This window comes from Apteryx mantelli, chromosome 1 (assembly GCF_036417845.1).
Source record: "Apteryx mantelli isolate bAptMan1 chromosome 1, bAptMan1.hap1, whole genome shotgun sequence".
Lineage (NCBI taxonomy): Eukaryota > Metazoa > Chordata > Aves > Apterygiformes > Apterygidae > Apteryx > Apteryx mantelli.
In genome coordinates, this window is record NC_089978.1 from 95,861,991 (window position 1) to 95,883,249 (window position 21,259).

The window sequence follows — 21,259 nt, forward strand, 5'->3', positions numbered from 1 at the left end:
GAGGAAGAAGGCTCCAGCCAGGGTTTAAGAAGGGGCAGTTGTGCTCTCCCAGAACACCCTGGATCCTGCTCTGTGACAATTTATGCTATTACTGACATATGGCAAGGAGCAGAAGCTCCTGCCACTTCCCACGTGGGACTCAGACTCCCTCTTGTTGGCTTTCCTACTTACCCCGTGAGGCTTGGGAGCAAGACTCAATCAGAGCCCCATTACTGACTGCATAGGGGTCCTTTGTCAAAAGGACAGATAGAGGATGCCTCATGCTTCCTCCCTGACTCTCCTGCATGCTGAGTCTGATGGTTAGCATACTCTCATGTTGGAGGAAAAGAGATTTTCTTAGGCAGCGGAGGGCTCAGAGCCAAGGCTGCTCACATTCCGGGCACATTTTCCACCCACCAGTCTTATTACATGGGGAGATGGCAGGGAGAGGCAGAAGAAAAAGACGTGCCACTACCACTACATTTTCTTATAAATGCTGCTGATCCTCCTCCGAAAGGCAGTATCTTCAGTGGAGTGAGTCATCCAGCATTTCCTATTCATTCCTTAAATTATCAATGGAGAGAGAGAGAGATGCTGTATATAAGATGCAGGAAGTTTCTAGAGGCACCTCTTTCTCTCTCGACTGTACAGAGAATTTTGGCTGACCTAAATTAGATACCTTCGGGTGTTTGTTTCTGTTTGGACAACACTAAATCAAGAGACACACTCTAGGAGCACATGTGTGTTGCTCCAGCTACGGATTGGACTTTAGCGCATGGTACAAGACTAGAGCCAGTCTAAATAAAATCCCTGAAATTTGTGTAGTAAGGATGATGGGTCCTTAGCATCAGAGGACCACCTCTTGCTCTCCAAGGTCTGCCTCTACTGCTGCTCCTTACTGGCTAATGTGAACACAGCCTAAGTATAATCTGTGCTGTGCAGGGAGCCATGTGTGGTCACGTTTATCAGGCTGGTGTGCGTTCCTTTCCATTCCCACTCACCTGCTGCTATTTGTCCCTCTTCTTCTGTTTCCTGCTCCCTGTTCTCTTTTGCTGTCACTCAGCAAGCTGCCTCTCTTCTAAGGATAGCTCTGCCCTCCAGGTCAGAGTTGCTGCTAGTAATCTGCCTTATTTCTTATAAGTGCTTGAGGAGTTCCCTCCCTCCTAGGTCTATCTGCAATGGCTGTAGAGACATATCTATGACATATCTGCATCCTAAGTCTAATGACACAAACTAGATTTCAAGGATACTGAACTAACAGTGTATCTTAGCAACAAATATTTATTTCAATAACAGTACTTCTAGCTATGTTAAACAAACACCTACTGCAATACTCAGAATGCCCTAGAGCATTTTATTCTGTCCCACAGCTCATTTTCTCTTGACTCATCCTCATTTAAAGAAATTATTAAAGTCAATGTCATTGTCCCAGAGTGATTGTCTTCACTGCCCTCAAAACTTTTTTGAATGCCACCACAAAAGAAGCAGACCACTATGCTCCTACTACTCACCCATACAGATTTGCCATAGGGGCTTTCTTCTGACCACCCATTAGATATATTTGGTTGTTGTTTATAGTAATCTACTCAAAAGAGTGATGTTGAACTGTTTTCTTGTATGGTCTGTTTACTTGTGTATCCAAGTACTGCACACCAAACACTCCTGGTATTTCCCTAGTGATGGCAGCCAAGTTGATGCCTGCTCTCTTCAGGCAGTCCTTGACTGACATACTCTCACTGAAGCTGTCAAGGAGAAGCAATAAGTAACATCTCAGCCAACTTCCTTGCTATCTCTCCAGCTTGCAGCTCACCCAATTCACCACAGGGTTGACCATCCGTTTACATTGGCCCTTATTAGAACTCTAGGAAGGTTATTGATTTAAAAGAAATTTTCTTGTTGAAAATAAGATACAGTGGCAACATTTCACCAATCAGGAAATATTGCTAACATAACCACCTATCTTTGTTGTTTTACTGTCATTGTACATTTTGCAATTACCTTTTTCTCTCCCCTACTAGCCAAGCTGTGAGATTTTCTGTGACATCAAACCATAATTTCTATGGTCACCATTATAAATTTGAGAAAGCAAGTAATAGTTTGTCTTATGGAATAAAATAACACAGCGTGAAATTATAGTAGCTTATCTTCATATTCCTTGGGCAGCACATTGTTGTTCTCTGATGGGTTGAAAGCTCTTTCTTTTAATAAAGGCCAATAATATCTGCCTTTGAACTCTCCTGGTAAGATATTTTAGTGAAAGTAATACCCAGAGACTTTTTTCTCAGCATATCTCTATGCAGGATAAATCCAATTGCTCTTATGCCTGGCAACTTGTTGGAGAAGTTCAGCTTCACTTCAGAAAGGGTATACAACAGTCATCAGAAAGTACAGCCTCTACCATTGCATATTTTTACAGGGTTTGTATGGGGTACATTCCCCATCCTTCCCTAAGGAAAATATAGCAAGGCAGATTTTTTTTTTGCGAACAGCCTCTCATCAGCTTCTGTGTCACCAGCAGTGAACAAAGTGGAACCTGAAAACCTCTGCTCTGGGGAGTTGGCGCGGTCCAGCCCAGCCCAGCAGACACTCACCAGGCTGCTGGGCACGATCCATCCTGGGACAGCAGGCCCTCACCAGGCTTCTGGACATGGCCGCTGGCTTGTCATTGAATAACTCTTTCGCCAGGTTGACTTCAGTCCAATTATTTTCTCTCTTCCCCCTCCCCCCACCAGTACAAATATGTGTTTGTGTACAGCTGAGGGAAAAACACCTTTCACAGTTTCATAAAAATAAATAGCAATCTGTCACTGAATTAGTGAGGAAGTTCTTCTGAGGTAGAAAGCGGTTCAAAAGCTGCCATTGTGCATTATTTAGCAATCTCCTCCTGTGTTAAGATGGTAAATCTGCTATCATAAAAAGTGTGTGTGTGGGCAGGGGAATTAGTAATGGTATCCAGTATCCTGAAACAACCCTAAGAAAGAGATGTTAAGGCAATAGTTATGGTGTGCACCTAGAGAGCTACACTTACTTATGTCGAAAGAGAAATATTGCTTGCCTCTGTCACTCTTGCTTGGTAAAGGTCTAAGTCCAAAACAGACACGTGATGCTACCTGTGCTCTTCCCCAAACAAGTCAAGGATGCTGGCTAGTTTGGGTCTGAAAGGAAACAAACTCTTCCTCCAATAATCTCAGCACAACATTGTTAGTGACAAGGGCTGAGAGTGAAAGTGACAACCTCGTCATTTGGATTTGATTGCCTGGTGTGTTACTTGGTATGGAGGCACTTTGAAGCTATTTATTGCTTTGTTCTTACCAGAGAACATAATCTGATTATTATATTTTCTTGCCTTGTTATGCATTTTGTAAATAAACTAAGTAGCATGCTTGCTTCATTTTATGTTTGCTCTATTATCCATTTTGACAAATTCTGTAAAAAGGACATTGAGCTGGTTTACTCTTTTAACCACACCAAGGGCCACCTGCCTAATGGCACAGGCAAACTAGACATTTGGCTCTTCTACACTGTCTATATACACGGTATACATCTGCATTCAGTGCCCAGCAGCCTCTCTCCCCCAGGATACTATATTCATAAAGCACAACAGGCTACTCCAAATCTATCACAGTCCTTTTTTTTCCTGATTTCTGAGCCCCATTTTTTGCAGCTGCATTAACTACTGACTTTTGCCAATGTTTCTCTAAGCCCTTAATAGTCTCAAAGTACACTACAGTTTTTCTAGATAGAGTTTTTCTCTCCATTCACCCTGAGCAACTGCACATATACAGGCACATGCTTGTAGACTTGTGCAGACACATCCATATAAACTAGGGCAACCTGGATTCATAAAAGCAGGCAAGCTGTTGGTGTTTTTGTCTGTTTTCAGCAGCGCTGCACAGCTGAAGCAGGAAGAATTGCTGCAGACTAGCCATTTGACTTCCTGCTCTCTGAATACAAAGCAGTTTTCACCATTGCTGAGACATTCATTTCTAATCTCTTATTCGAAAAGAATCTGACATCAGTGGTAAGGCAACACAACTTGGGATAATTTGCTTTTTAAGACTCTCAAAAGAGGAGATGCCGTGTAAGCTATAGTATTGAGTGCTGCTTCATAAATTGGCCTTTATTTAATTTTCTTTATTTACAGCTGGAGTAGCAATGCATTTCAAAGCATGGGTCGGATTGTATGTACTCGGGAAATGAAAGACGAAGGATCTCACCTTTAAAAATGTTTCCTCTTTGTGTACTGAAAGTACAGCCATCTCTTCTTCCGCCCTTCTGTGAAGGCCTATCCTAACCCTGAAGGTTTTGCAACATAGTCACCTTTAAATTAGCCTAGGAGAATGAAACATACTTCTCTCTGGAGTCTATAAGTATTCTTTGATCATGCAGACTGACAGTGGTTGACCAATTAGGTAGGTAGTTAAGTATCTAGCTGGAATATAACTGAGAAAATGATGGGGAAAGGTACCCTCAAATATTTGTTTCTAAGCTAACAGATAATCCTGCTCAACCAGGTTTGCATCCTTTTCCTGTGTTTTTCCAACAAACATTTGAATTGTCACTGTTTGTTTGCTGGAGTATTTGGAGAGGAATCAGTGCTTGTACACAGATAAATATATGCTGCAAGAATTAGCACAACCCAGGTTTAACCATCACTATGCTGACAGGGGAGGGTGTTTGGGAGAAGGTGAGGAAGCATGGGGACACCAGGGAGCAAGGCAGCCACCACTTTTGTCTCAGACCCAAATGAGTGACCACTGGCAGCAGCAGGAAAGAGAAGGAATCCTTAAAATGTGGTGAAGCCTGTGACCAGAGATGACATGTTTGTCATTCTGACACATTTGCCATCCTTGAACACGAATGAGGGGTCTCACCAGGAACTGGGTAGAAAGGAGTTATATGATAGGCTGCAGCTAAAGACAAACTCCTTATATGCACAGCCTTATTCTACCTCTGACCTTAAGGATAACTGACATGGGCTTGTTTGGGGGAAGAGTGAGAAACTGGTAAATATTTAGTATATGGTTCAATGTCTGACTGTTCCCTGAATGAAATGGACAACTATCAACCCCACTGTCCAGAGGTAAGTGTGGGAATAGAGTTGGGCAGCTTTGCAAGATTTCTGTTTGAGCTGAATTCAAAACACAAACTAATACATAATACAGAAACCCTGAAATCCTTATTACCCTGTATGCTACATTGAATCAAGCTCCTCAGTCTTTCTGGAGCTCAGTTCTTCTTCTTTTAACTGAGCCATTTTATCTGAAGACCAACTCTCTGTTTTAGGGACAGCAATTAATTAAAATAATAAAAAGATTGGTATAAATCATCACTCATCATTTGGAATAGTTCTGCAGTCATTTGGGTCTTAAAAGTTTAGCTAATGTTTCTAATGTAACGTTCTGCCATGAGATTTAATTGCACTTAACAAGCCATTTAGTGGCCTAAACACAGATGCAGAAACAGCTAATACCTATTAAGCCAGTATGCCCATATCCAATAGGGTGGATTTGTCCATAAAGAGACACTACAGCAATACTCCACAGATGATTTTGGACAGCAGGCCTCAGCTCTAAACTCCATTTAATTATATGTTTGTTGTTCTCTTATTGTATTTATTTTCCACTGAGCCATGTATATAATCAGCTCTCACATCAGTTTTCCAGTTATGAACAACTAATTTCCATTAAATGTTTTTCTTAGTTGTTTGTCGGTTATGTCATTATCTGGACATAGTGCCAGACCAAGGACTGGCCCTTTTGTTTGCGGATTTGTGCAGATCAGTCATTACTCCAAGAGCTTAGGACTGAGTTATAAGAAAGGACACCAGAGAGGTCACAAAAATCATAGAAGGCTGTAGTCATCATCTATCCAGTTATTTTCATTAAAATGTCCATGCTATTCTCAACATACCTCCATGTAATGTCTTTTACTGGTATGTGTGTTAGAAATATTTTTAGAAGCTATAGTAATTAGCAGTATTACAGTTGGCAGTTACTTTAGGCAGTGTTATCTTTTCGGTAATCTCTTAGTCTTCTTTTCAGCAATTGTCATGGTGGACTCGACCTACTGTGATATCTCTCCCGATCATGTGGTCCTTGACTACAAAGCTGTTTAAAACTGGCTTGAGTCCAAAGGAGCTTACCATAAAAAAAAGTCTTTGGTTAATAAGCAGTGGAAAGGCACCCACTGGTTAAAGAGAAGAATATAAATGGAATTGAAAAGCAGAAGCTAGGGAGGACATGCCCATTACTATGGCAGCTATGCGAAGGACATATTGAGCCAAGATCGGACAGCTTTCTGTACCTCATCTGTGTTTCTCTTTGCTATCTTTCTCCAGTTAGGAAAAAGTGATATGCTTCTTGCTGTATCACCTGCCTGTTACCCAGGGAGATAAAATTCTCCAATAAAAATGAAATGCAAGGCTGTATGGTTTCATAACTAAGCCTCATTATTTCAATTCAAACTCCTCTCCCCTTTGGGAGAAATAACATACAGTATTTGATTTACAGACTTTTTATTCTCTAATTTTGAATTCATAATAAATATGAACAACTATAATTCTGGAAGAAAAGAGTGAATGCTAGTATTGCAGAACCAGCTCCTGGATGTGTACAGAGTCCAGAAGAAACTATAAACATTTCCCTTCCTTGTTTTATTGCGCCTAACTAGTGGAAACTCTCAAATCCTAAGATAAGCCCTGGCACTGTATGGCCCTAAATTTGCCTAGTCATCTACCTTGCAGATTTAATTCCTCTCTGTGCTCCCTCTACTGCACTTTAGAATAAAACACAGCCAAATAAGTTCTTTTTAGTAAGTATGGATTACAAAATGTCCTGGTTCCATCCTGCTTAGATTGTGTGAATAGCCTACTGCTAGGCTGTTCTGAACTTGACCCTCATTCTGCATCCAAAATTCAATGATACAGCTATTCATCAGCTTGATTTTGGCAGTGTTAATACACGCCCTCTGAAACATTATTTTTGGCAAGCTCTCAAAGTAAAAACGACTTTCAGCATACAAATCTCACCGACTTGCTGCATAGTCTCCTTCATGATGCTCAACATCAGCTCAAGACCTTGGCTGACTAGCCTAGAACCAAAATTAGTGCGTTTGACAATGCAAGTCCGCATAACAATTAATATGCAACCTCAGAGGTAATAGTAACTCCGTTATGTGCACCAGCTATTCTGCGATTGCTTTTCTCAACCTTTGTGCAGCTGAACTTGTCAGGAGGAAGTAGGTGCACAAGGGCTGCCTGCAGCCTGTCACTACATGAAGCCAATGTTGTTGTAGATTGAGTTCTCCTGCTGAGAACTGTCTAAAGACAGTTATTGCAAAGAGCCTGTATCTGGGCCTTTTTGGTTAAAGAGGAAGTAGTAATGACTCTGCATACTTTTGTAAGCCTTGGAAAATTTTAGAAGCATTTTTATTCTTTTTGACTGCCTCTAGCCAAATGTTAGCACTGGATTACCAATGGGGAAATGGCAGCACAGAACAGTCCAAGGGCATTGGACTCTCCCCGTCACTCAAGTTCAGCACTTGAGGACCAGTTCCCTGTCTTTTTTCAGATCACTGGGTCTCATCTCTTTACATTCTCAGAGTTTCTAGAAAAAAGCACAAGACACCCTAGGACCCTTGTATGAAATATGTGAGTGTCCCTGCAAGCATTTTTTTGGAAAAGCAGCAGGAAATATTCTCTTGCTGCAGTGCTTTATATAACCCAGCAACTAAATACCCACATGAAAAGGTATATAGTTCACCCGTAACTGATAAAGTGCTGTGGGGATCTGCTCAAGTCCAGTGAGGCATACGTGACACTACTTTACCCCATCTACCCTTCTTCAGAAACCCCTGCAGGAAAAAAGTGGGAAGAACTGCCTGGACCCTGACAGCATCTTCCACTCCTGCAGAGGAAAATCTGAGGAGCAGAGGTGATTCAGCAAAGGATGATGCAGCATTGATCTGATCTGCCAGGCAGTCACCCTATTGCAGATCTGCTATCTTGTTGTGCAGCACCTCCTTCACTTATAATGAATAAAATCAAAACCCTTTCTTTTCATGGAAAGGAGATATTAAACTTGCCTCAGTTTAGCTTTGTTTTCTGAAGATAACATCCTAATCTAGCATGTAGGAGTCATCCTGCTTAATAGTAACCTATATCTCCATTCTTTTAGCCACTTTAACCTCAGTCTTCATATTTCTCATAGTCTGGGTGTTGAATCCAACATTTTTCAGAGAAGGCCTTCAATACCCATTTAAAGAAGGAATAAACATACGCTCAGACTCTAAGCTTGATTCTTCAGACAGTTGTGCATTATTTCACACCAATAAATAACTGTAATGAAATCAGTGTTGTAAGCCAGTAACAATTATTTTATGATGTGAGGGATCAAGCTCTATAAAACTGTATCCAGAAATTAAAGAAGTAAAATTGAAGCAGAGCAAACAGCTCCAGCATATCAAGGTAATTTATATCCTGTTAACCAGAAAAAAACAGACACAAGAGACATTTGGAAGTGAAAATTAACTAAAGCCAGGCTAACGGTATAAACAAGAGAGAAATACAGCTTCTAGGTAGGTGTAGCTGAGGCTGATGGATGTCACAAGCTAGTTTGCTAGGAGTTTTTATTTTTAAAAGAATAAAACAAATAAGGAAGGAAATTTTACATTTAAAGCCATAACTACTCAATTCAAAGATTTGTGGGGGAATGAAAGACAAGCACAGAGGAAAAAATAAGCTGCCAGCAGCTCTAGATGATGTGTATTGGGCCCAGAACTAACTGAATAACAAAAAACATTATTTGAAAATCACTTTTGTTGTCAAAATTCACAAAAAATGTTATTTACAAACTGCTGTATGACCACCTGCAGATCCGATTGAATTAAAAAAAACACATACACAAAATAGTCATGAATAACTATGCGAAAAAATGAGTGTAGAATATACATTTTAAAAATGCCAGTTATCCAGCACATCTCTCCCTGTTGTAAAATCATCTTCCACTGATGACATTTAGTGAAGGAATTTTCTAGGCTTGGTGCAGCTCTGTGCCTAGAAGCCCATGGATGCTTCTAAGCACCACAGTAGTTGTTGCCTCCAAAATTCTTTGTTCCTTTTAAATCTGGGATAAAGACTGCACGTGCTCCTCTCTGGGGAAAATCTGGCCATGATTCTCACCTCACCTGTGACTTTGACTGCTGTTCTCATGCATATATAGCTGTGAAATCTTCTTCCAAACTGCTGTGGGCTCTGCCATCTGTTTGATCCCCCACAGATCTGGGCAGAGTGGTTTTATGATCTGCACTCATATCTACAATGGATGATGATTTTATAAAGGTGGCAAATGCTACTGCTTAGTAAGTTGTGTGTTTTGGTTTATTTTTTATTTTGAATGCTGGCAAAAAATATCTTTATGAAGTTTTTACTTGCTCACATTATCCAACCCTGCCTCTCTCCCCCTGCCCAAGCAAATATTTGCTAAAATCATGGTAAACTCAGCAAAGCAGAAAGGATCAGCTTTTGGATTATATACCACTATATCTCATGCACTAACAGTACCGCTTGCCAAATTCAGAGTCCACAACATTTCTAAGCACAAAAGTAATTTTCAAATCCCAGGCTAAGTTTGCAGTGCTGATGGATTAAAACACTCTCCTTTTTATTTATAAGTTGACCCAATTTGGCAGAAAAATCTCTAAGAGAAAGCAAATGTAGAACTCTATATTTTATTTAATACTACTTTACTGACTACAGCAATGCTCTGGAGGTCAGTGGTGTTATACAGGAGCTCAAAGCCAAACTCTGCATCAAAACATGTCCCTGAGAGGTGTATATGATTCTCTCATTTTTGCATGAAAATGATGAAGCTCTTTCTAAGGGTACCACCTCTGTGGTGCACCAACTCTGCATTTTTTTTGTTCTATTCCTGCATAGGAATAATAGTCCTTCAGTAATACATAAGTATTACAGAGACCTTGCTGTGCTTCTGAAGTCACCAGAACCTAGTCAAAAAACAGCATATAAATGCAGCTGGGCCTTGTGTAACTTGCGCAGTATGCATGTGGCTCCTTCAGTTGTATATGGTGTGTAACTGTCACATGACAAACTTTCCAAAGGTAGCCTGTGTGATAAAATATCCTTCTGTAAAAGCATATAAGATGTGATAAAAGATATGTCTGAAGGCTGGGCTGGGGCTGGGCTGGCACTCAGAGAGGACTGTGTCTGTAAAATGCAAGCCCCAGGAAAAAAGTGAAAAACAAGCAAATTACTTGAAATGGAAAAGGGAAGAGACAGAGATGTATTTTGTTTTCTGAAGTCTGGAAGGTGCACAGGTACTGAAGTGAAGAATAAGGTTTAAGAGTCTCAACAAGGCCCTCCAGCCAGCTGAATGCATTACCTGGGAGATGTGCTGAGGGGTGTTCCTGGTCCCAGGGAGAGCCCACACCACTGCCAGTGCCGGGGCTACAGAGCTTTTCTGGAAGATGCGGAAAGGATGGTCTTCCCCAAGAGATGTGTTCACATGAGTGTCACTGAAATACCTATAGCGACTCCCAGGGACTGACAGCACATTTTGCTTCCCTGGTCCATGAAGCCAGCAGGATGGCAGGGAGACATGGGAAGTTCTGGTGGTGATCCTCAACTCCTGCGCACCCGGCCAGAAGACCCATGAGGAGCTAGACAGCATAGGGCAGCCTTCAGAAATCATTTCTACAGTGTGTTGTAGTATTGACGTGTACTCAGATCCTTTTTTATTGCTCCTTTTGGCATGTGAGATTGAGTATTGTAAATAAGAGACTTTTAAACTCTTACATATTCTTTCAAATGAGTCAAAAAAAAATTCTTGGTCCCTTTTCCTAATAAAGGTATATTTCCGTTGGTTGCCAGTAAAAAAAGAAACCTTAACAAACATACACAATTTGGGACAAACAAGGAAAAGAACCATACATTTCAAACACAATCAAACATTATAAAACATTATCAGTCTTGACTATACACATTATACAAGGAAAGTGCTAAGTTGATCCTGTGTTAATTAAAAATCTGAGTATGTACAGTCAAAGATCTTGTTTTTACAGACCCAGTGTGAATGGCTAGGGATGCAGATAACATTTATACCTTATGCATCAGTAATAGCATTGTGCCTTGCACGCCATGCTCTGTGTTGGGGACAATGGCACATGTACAGGACTTGATCTCCTTGCCCCCATGCTCATTGCTGATACTGCTGTTGAATCAACCTATGGAATAGGCTGAGCAGCAATGACAGCAAGGACCTAAGAGACTCTGTAAGGCAAAGAGGGATGGGAGTCAAGGTCCCCAAAAGTGATGAGAGAGTGGAAGGAGCCTATAAGCAGCAGCCACCTCATGGGCAGGATATCAGAAAGTGATATGAGAGAGTTACTCCTTCAGGGTTGCAGGGAGGGAGAGATGCTGTGCATTACCCATCAGGAGAAATGGCAGTGCTTCAAGCATGATGTTCTGGTGCCTTTTCTCTGCACCTCCTTGCCCTTCTGCTTTCTACTCATTTTGCCTTGAGATCATTGTCTTCTTGATCCTGCTGCTCAAGCATATGGTGCTTTGTTTTCAGTGCCAGGGAGAGTATGAGAATAAGCTATCTGTATATACTTCTTCATTCTTTGACCTGAGCCCATCTATGGTGGGTGGCCAGTTTAGAGCTCTCCCAGATGCCTTTTCTGAAGTGACTGACACAGACAACAATGAAATTCTTAGCTTTTTATGGGAGCAGAGGGAAGGAAAAGAGAAACTGTGAAGTTCTCTGCATTCTCCCCTATTAAGACTTCTGGAAAGACACACAGAGGGTATGGGAACTTGCCCAGACTCACTCTGCACGGTATTTAGCAGGCCTGTGGCTGCTGTGGGAGAAGCTGGTGGGTAGCACAGATGCAGCAAGGTAAGAGCAGTGCATGAAGCACACGTGTCGGGAAGCAGCAAGGGCAGGGTGCTCTGCAACAGAAGGAGAGCTGGGAGCAAAGTGACAACAAGGAAAACAGGGCAGGGACCTCACTGACTATGTGTTCAGTCCCACAAGCATCTGAATAAAGACAGTAGAGCAGGTCTGGTGACAGTGACCAGAGTCAGCCTCCGCCCTGTGATCACCAGGCACAATCACTCACAGCTTTTTCTTGAATAACTCTGATTCAAGACATGACACCTGCACCATTAGCTGAATTGGCGCTGAACCCAGGCAGTCAAAGCCCTGGGAGAGGTAGGTGGGTGTGCTAAGGGCCCTGACAAGCAGAGATGGTTATGGTTGGTAAGACTGACAAGGACTGAGTCCCTGACTGTTTGCTGCTCCTCTTTTTAGAGGAATGGGAGAGCTCCTCATACAGTGACATTGGAAATTGTCATATGGTTGTGGAAGAAATAAGGTTGCTCGCTGGAAGAAACCTTAGAAGGACAAGCAAAAAGTGTCTCATAGAAAATTGTTGAGATTGATCTTCCAGAATGAAGGGATGCAGGTGCAGAGCAAAAAATCCTCTGCAAGGGAAGAAGAGTTGCTCTCATCTACCTGTCAGTTCATCCAAGGAAAAAAGCAGTGCCTGAGTGAAGTGTCACATCTGTTCCTTTCCCCAACATCACTGGGAAGGACTTTGTCCCAGACAGAATAACCATGCCTCTATATCGTTTGCAATGTTTATGTAATATATACATATATGCAAATCTTGTCCTTAAGAGTCAAGATCTCTGCCTACACTGGCACTGAGTTGGGCACAAGATATGCACTGAGTATCTCTCATTTCTTTCGTTGTTTCAAGATTTGGTGTCAGTATATTTTAATTTGTTTGTTATGAATTGATTTTTATATGTTATTGCTTTATCTAGCTTAATTCTATTTGCCAAAATATATTGATTATAAAATGATTCTAATATTTTCTCTGTTTATTACTAGTGTGCTGTCGTAAAACAAACAGCTACTTTAAAAACCAATCCTTTTGTTTTCTGAATTCATGAAGAGGAGTCATTGTTTAGAATAAGAGGAGTAAGTTTAGGCATGATGTCAAGAGAAAACATACTGGCTTAACAATTATGCAGTGTACATCTGAGTTTCTTTCACTGTGTACATCATCTCTTTTTGGCACCTCAAGTGTGGCTATTTATCAAAGGGCTATTGGGCTGTCCATGGCCTCTGTGATTCTATCCACATTGTCCTTTGTCCTTCTCCTTACTATATAAAGTAAGGATTCCTCTGGGTCTCCCAAAGTATCTTCTTCTGTATACCCACTTGGAGTGTGGTCCTGCTAGTTGTATCCTGGAGGTGACATCAGAATAAGCAGGTCAGTGAAGCGGCACTGTTCCTACCTTGCTTCTCCTCACCCTCCACTGTTTTGTCACATTAACCTAATGTTCATTGGAAGCACCACATCTTGACCTCTTGCATCCATATAGTCCATAGTCTAACGGCTGCCTCACAGCTGAGCTTTCCCAATACCTCTGTCCACAAGCTGAGGACATTTAGGATTTCCTTTGTGGCTTAAGTAGCTGCACAAGGTTTAGGTTATGGTTTCCGTTCCTCTAGAACCAGGTCTGAGATGCATGTAAGAAAAAGTGAGCCAGGATAGGTGGCATCGTGGAAAATGAGGCTTTTCCAAAACCAGGGGAGAAAATTTAAAGCCAAGTTTCCAGTCACTGAAAATCCAGATGAGTGTAACTGTTTGGAGTGGTCTCAGTCACAAGGATGCAAACACTGCTGAACCGTTGCTGAAGGGTTCTTACAGCTGACACAAATAATCCAGTGTCCACACCTGGGAGAACAGTCTAGGCTAATGTTTTTTTTAATCTCCTTCCCTATGTATCTACAAGTGGCTGCTGTCAGATAATGTATGGGGCTGGGCAGACCTTTGCAGCTGGCCAAGCTGAACGATCTTTTACCCTGATGTTTTACTGTACAGAAAATACTGCACACTGTGCAGACAGCTGTGTATCAGTGAAGAGTCTGTACCTGTCACATTAGGGGAATAGTTGCATTTGCATACAGAAAAGCAGAAATTTGCTTGCTTACCCCACTTTTTTGTGAACATTTATAAACCTGTGATGACAAGAGGTAGCTTCTGACAGTGTTGGACAATACGTTAGGCCTCCGAATTCTGTCTGCATTTGCTAAAGGGCAGATTTAGAAGAAATCTAGCAAAAACAACTTATGGCACAGTCAAGAAGGGAAAAGGAAAATGCAAACAATTTTGAATACTGTGGTGTTCGAATTTTAAGGTGCAGCCCAGCTTACCCTTCTTGAGAGAAGCTAAAGAACAGAAAAATGTTGACAAGGGGGACCTCACAGACAGTTCTTTACCTCTCCCATTGATCTTTCCAGGAGAAAAAATGATCGAATTCCTTCCAAGGTAATTGTAAATAACTCTTACTGACTTTAAGGAAATTTCCAGGTATACCAGGGATCCCCTGGACAGAACCTGGTGTTGGTATTCAGAACCACAAAGAAGGAAAATAATAAAAAAAAAATAGTGTGATAAACCATTCTGGGTGATTTGGCAAATGTGCAGAGTTAATTGTCTACTTCTAAAGATGAAGATTATGAAATTGTATGCCCACATTTTTCTTGCTGTGTGTCAAAACTGGTATCATCTGGAGACATTATAATACATCTCCTGAAATACCATAGGTATGTTTTTTGTGTATTTTTCAGCTTTCTGACCTCTTATAGTTTCCAAGGACCCAAAGCCATACATCCTCTCTCTGTAAAGGCTGATGATCTTATTTTATACTGTTATGGCAGTTATGCTTAGTCACAAATATATTTCTGTTCCTCTCCCTTCAAAGAGGACACTTTGCATAGCTCTGAAATAATCCGGAAAGCCATCACAAGCCATCAAAAGTGCCTGCCTACTGTGGGAACAAGAGAGAATTCAGGGAGAAAGATAAGGGGGCACACGGGAAAAACAGTACGTGGCAGCCAAAGCACACCACCCTTTTGCAACATGAGTAACGAACTAGCTGGTGAAGGCCAGATAGTTTGTTCCAGCTGCACGGCGGAGGAGGGAGCGATATGGAGGTATCACAGTCCTCCCCTGTTCGCAAAGGGTTGCATCCCAAAAAATAATTGCTGCTCACAGACTAACTGTTGACCTATAGTACCCCCAGCCTCAATATCCCTGCTTACCATATTAAAAATCACGCCCTTTGCTGCATAACGATATGTAAATAAGGGGGGCATACCCCCAACAACCGCGCAAATGGCAATCTGGCCAATGAAGTATGTCTGCCGCGCGTCCACATCCCACCTTCAGCAACTATAAAACAGAGGATAGCTCACTAAAGTTTTTGGAAGGGAAGAAAACTGAACCGCCGACCTGCTCACTGGAGATTGCTGACGAGCGAGCCTCCTTCTCCCCTCCCCCAAACAGGGACGCCTCTTTGGTAAGACTTGCGCCTCCGACAAACGTTGGACGTTACCCGGGAAAATATATTGTTATTGAAAGCGCTTAATTGTTAGTTTGAGCTCATAGAAAGAACATTTGTAGCAGCAAGTGCATTTATCAACGGCAATTCCGAACCTGTTGTATCTGTCGCTTTAATAAAACCTTATTCTTTTTTTTTCTTTGCGAAACTGTCTCAGGGAAAGTCCTCAAACAGGGGGGGCTCTGGCAGGCAAAGGTAAATTACAAAGATTCTTTTTACTTTGCGAAACTGACCCAGGGAAAGTCCTCAAACAGGGGGGCTCTGGCAGGCAAACGTAAATTATAAAGATAAGGAAGGGCCTTCCGTCCCTCCCTTTCACGCGACACCTACATAACAGCTAGGAACTTCCCTTTTAAATCAAGGTATTTGCTGGGAAGTAGGAAAAATTATGAAATGCATATTGGTGTTGCGTTACTGATAAAAGCTAGATTTTACATGCCTGCTCTGAGGGGAAAAGGGGTAAAGGATATCCCTCTTGCCTCCACACACACACACGCTTGTGTACAACACTTACAACAGGTGCACAAGAACTGCACAGAATGAGTGTCCTTACATACGCTGAGGTTTGAAAACAGGAAGGGATGGGAAGGGGAAGAGTGGGCCACAGTTTCAAGCAGTCCCTCCCATGGAAGAACAGCATGGAAAAGCGTACATGGCCTTTATAAAGTTGACTTCCAAGCTTGGAAGCTTGACTGGGAGATTTTGAGAAACTTGCTCTAGAGAAACCACTCATTCCAAAGGATTTTAAAAAATCCCCAAACTTCACAACTATGTGACATAGTAAACAACTGAAAAATAATATAGTTAGACTATTACATAAGGCAGTTGAATTATACTAAACTTAATAGAAAGACAAGAATCTTAATACTTAAAATGTGTAAGTTCTAAGATGTTACAAAACAGAAAGGATTGGCCAGCTGTTGGGAACAAACTTGCTGAAGCTTCAGAAGTAAAGTTGCAAAGGATCAAGTACCTCATTATATCCGTAGTAAGGAGCAATTCAGGGCGAAAGGAACATCATAACATGGAAAAGCCTTTCCTTTATAATCTAATATTCATTACAAAACTGCACTAAAGCAAACATGGAAAGCAAATATACCTAACTGACATCTTATTTCTGGGAAAAGTAGGTGTAACCTTTAACTCAGTTTTGACAATCTCTGGTTACATGAAACAGTTTTAATCTTGTAACTGGTTAATTTGAGTTGTTGAAAGTGTAAGGTTCATTCTTTTTATTATTCTTCTCTCCTACAGCTACTTCTTTTTATTTTTCTTCGCTTGACATCTCTTTTTGACCTAACTTAAGCCAAAAGCCTTAATTTACTAAGCATAAAGCATAAATGTATATTCCTATAAAGCATCCTAAGACTTTCTCAAAAGGTCTACAAAAGTTTCTCAGTATTACTAATTATTTCTCTGTAAATACTGTCTGCTTGTTCATCAGGTTTAGGTGGCATTGTGTCTCTCAATAATGGAATGCCATCCTACAAGCTCTGTTTCCTGGGTTGGTGCTGAATATACATTTCATCCTAACTCACACGTGTTGCTAAACTACTAAAGCTGGTGTCTATATTTGCTCCCTTATCTCTATGCTGCAGGAGACTGGATCTTGTCCATCCATTGTTGTAAATGGGGGGTACCTCAGTTGACTTCATCAAGGCTACCTTTGCCTCTTTACAGGGTCTCTTTTGAGAAATCATACTCTGAGATTGGCTGTGTGCCCCTTATGGCTTCCCCGGGAACATACAAAACCCAAAACTTTCATACAAGAAATGTTCTGGGGCTTGGAACTGATGGGTTGACCCAATTGATGCACCTGCCAAAAGTAATGCAACTGCGAACCATGTAAAGATGGCTGGCTGCTATGCAAGACCTCGGCTTTCTTCAAGAGCAAGTGACAACGGAGAGGTGCCCATGGACCCAGAACTCACTAGAAATACACGAGGGCAGCAAAATTGTCAGACTTATTTTTTCACTGCTTTCTGCGTTTTGCCAAAAAGATTGTCTTTAACCTACAATGGACTGAACTAGGTAGTAGTTACTGTTAGTGGAGGACAACCATGGACAGGTAACATGGAGAGAGAAACAGCAAGAGAAAGAAAAAAAGACCAGACCTCTGATCTCAGGGGAGGCTCAATCAAGTGCGGATTACAAGATTGAATGCCCAGTGAAAGACAGCACAGTTTGCAATCTTTTACCTTGAACAGCACCACAGGGAACCTGGGGAAGGCTAGAATGGGCATGAAGAGAACCAAGTGCCAGATTTCATTATACCCACTATAATTGCTGAAGGGTGCTAGGCTTTATTACACTTGATATAATTGCTGTTTATTTCTTCCCACCCCTTTTTCCAGAAACCTGTTATTTAACCACCAAATAAACAATATTAGCTGCAAGTAAGGATGAAAGTCCTCATCTTCACTTTCTAAAATCTGATGTTTTCCTGCTGTGGGATAAAGGCTCCTTCTAGACTGATGTGTTGCAGAAAGACTCATTAAGAAAGAGGATATTCCCTGTGCACTATTAAGAAAAGTGAGCTCATGGGCACAGATCATCAGAAGAATCCCCTGCAAACTGATAGCATTTTAAAGAAATACTTTTCAAATGAAACAGCGAAACAAAAATTTCCTCTTTTTGAATAAGAACATTCTCTCTACAGTGAGATGTAAAGAACAATTATGTTTCTGAATTTGCAAAGCTTGATTATAGCACAGAAAATGTATCTTGGTTTAGAAAGACTTACTCTGATTTTGTTCAAGAAATATTTAGCACTCCCAAATCTGCAAAAATATGATTAATTAAAAAAGCTAAATGTGTTTTCAATGCAATAATTCCATTTAAGCCTAAAATGTTTGATGGCTTGGTGAGTCTGTCATATTTTAAGGGTATTTGCTGTAATCAGATAGATTTATATCCAGCTCCATTCAGACATTCTCATTTTTAATCCAAAATTTGCATCTACATCCAGTAAAATAGAGGATGTTTCACTACATGTCAGAAATTAATCCAGTGTTCCTCCAAATAGTCTCAGTAGGAGACTGTACATTAAGATGGGGATAACATGGAGTCTTTGTTTCCCAGTTCTCAGGACATCATCTTCTCTAGTGACAGGGACTGATATTAATGGAGGAAGGAACTGTATTTCCTAATGTGGACTTCTCTTCTTGTACCTCTGTTTTCTTTATGGTTCCTTGATGCAACCATTTGAATCCCTTTTGTTGTTGCTACAATGTTTTAATAACATTGTACGGGGAGGCTCTGTAAGCACTTATGGTGCTTAAATCCCCAACAGATTCTTGTGAGAAAATTCAGAGACTTGTCATTTTTTATAAGAGCAGCTTTACCTTCCTCTAAACCCTTCTGCTGTAACTCTGCCCCTAGAATTACGAAACAAAAGATACAATTGATAGTCCCAGAAAGTAGAAGACAAAGGCACCTCTTTGGAAAAAAAGAAGGTCGATAATGTTCTCTGCCATGCAATGGAAGCCCATGTTTTAAAAGAGAACACTTCTCTGAATGTCACAGGTTAAGCTGAGACATCTTCAGTACCTCAAGTTAGGCACTACAAAATGGAGTTAGCTAAGATCACAGGCTATTTGCAAAAAAGTTAGCCACCACCTTTGTAAAAATCAAATTTCACCAATACAGTCATATGTGCCTTCTGTTGGCTGGATTTTTAAATCCTGGTTGATATGATGTTTTCTTTGTATTTTATTAAACACACCTAAAGGGGAGGGGAGATATAATATAACCACAGCTATTGAAATAAATGGTTCCTGTTTCCTGGCCTGTGACAGAAGCATTTATCTTTTCTAAAGCCTATGTGTGGGGGGCAGGAAGATAAGTTTCTCCTTTTCTTGTTTAGCTATTTTCTGTCAAATATCTTACTGTAACTTTTGTACAGTGACTATTTATAACTGTTGTAGGTGTCAATATAATTTTTTGCAGTTACTGCACTTATTTACATTTTAATGGCCCAAGTCAATAAAGATTTATGCACCTGCCATCTGAACTTTCCACAAAAGTGGTAAATGCATCCAAAACAAGTAACTCCTGCACAATACTCCTCCTCCAAGCATCCTTTAAATGCCTTCATTGTTTCTGGAAACAGTAAGCTATCCATTAAAGTAACCAACTCTTAAAATTGTAAGTCAAAACCAGCAAGCTCTTGCTGCATTCTTCATTGCAAAACGTTTGCATATTACAAACGGACTCGCTCAGGGACTGCTTTTTCTCTCTGTTTTTAAACATTGTCCCTTGAATAGTAAAGTCTGGATTATCACCTTGATATGGTCTCAGCTGCACAAACTACATTGTTTTCACAGCTTGAGGAGATATGCTGCTTAGACTTGACTTTGTTTCTATTTTAATGTAACAAAAGATATAGTTTGGAGCACTGCTTTGGGAAGTGTGCAGGCATTTAGGAGGGGAATACTATGCTCCAGTTTTCCCTCCCACGCACACATATCCTCTTCCGAAATGTGAGCATCACACAGGAAAACCTGAAAACACTCCTGTCATACCTGCCCATGTCCTTCACACAGCAGTTCGGGTTACTGAGGTGCATTTGTGCACAAGGTGCATTTGTGCACACATTCTGACCATACTTTTCTTGACGGCAACCATGCCATGAGCCCTGACATCCCCACCTGGGCAACGCTGCCAAGATCTATGCTGCTCTTCTGCTGCTAGGGCTCTGCTGGATTAGCGCCCTTTTATCGCCACACTTTCTAGTCTTTTTCCAGACTAATATGGTTATTTCTCTGCCATTCATTCATCCCTTGCTAGATATTGCAGTGAATGGATAGCTATAGTGACAATAATGAGAAGCAGGTTGGCTTCAGAGGGACTGTGTTATCTCTCCGGCACGTTTGGTCATTCTAGGCTTTTTCTGGCCCAGAAGAGATGAGCCAGGTCTGCATCATCTGCAGCTCAAAGAAATACAGAAGTACAAGGCTTCAGGTAAGTTTAGGCTGGGGTTCAATGCACGGATGAGTTGTGGGGTAGATATCAGACTTGAGGCTGAGGCAAAGCTGAGAGCAGGATCAGGCTCCAGCAGCATCCCAGCACTACAACCTGCTCTTGTAAGGTAACATTCACAAACCTTGTTGTCTCACCTCTGCCACTAGAGCTGACAAGGGGAGAAATCTCAGAGATGGCAGTGCTGGAGGAGTATGGCCCCAACAGACCCCATGCAGAGACCCTGTCTTTATATATAGCCTGACTCATCTGTATTTTATGCCTGCTGCTGTTTTTCTTTCGAAACAGCGTTGTTCAGCAGCCAAAACACTGTTAAACCTGTGGTGCTTGCACTCACTATGGTTTCTGAATCCTTGCAGCTTGACACTCCGAAAACAAATTCTCATCATGACACTGAAAGACATTTCCCTCCATATGGGCAACTCCCCGTCCAACTCCAACTTCCTGGCCCCACCTCTCGAAGTGACAAGGGCAGTTCAAGTAAAGGCTATGAGCATCTTCAGTGGGAAAAGCAGGGGGGAGGTCTTTGCCATTTAAAAAAAAAAAAAAGAAAGAAAGAAAGAAAGAAAAAGGCTCTTTCCCCCTGCAATGTATTCCAGAAAAATTCACCCCCTGGGCAGAGCACTGTGGCTGCCTCTGGGTATGCCGGTGTTTCAGCGAGCTACACAGCGCTGAGGAAAATACCCCAAGAGGGAAGGATGCGCCCAGGCGCAGGCCCCCGGGGCTGGGCCACCGTCAACCCCCGGCGCCGCCTCGCCTCAAAGCGGGGCCCCGCTCACCGGGGGCCACCAGCCCCCCGGCGCCGCGGCCCTCCCCGCCGCGCAGGGCCCGGGCCCGGCGGCCATTTCCCCTCGGCCCCCAGCC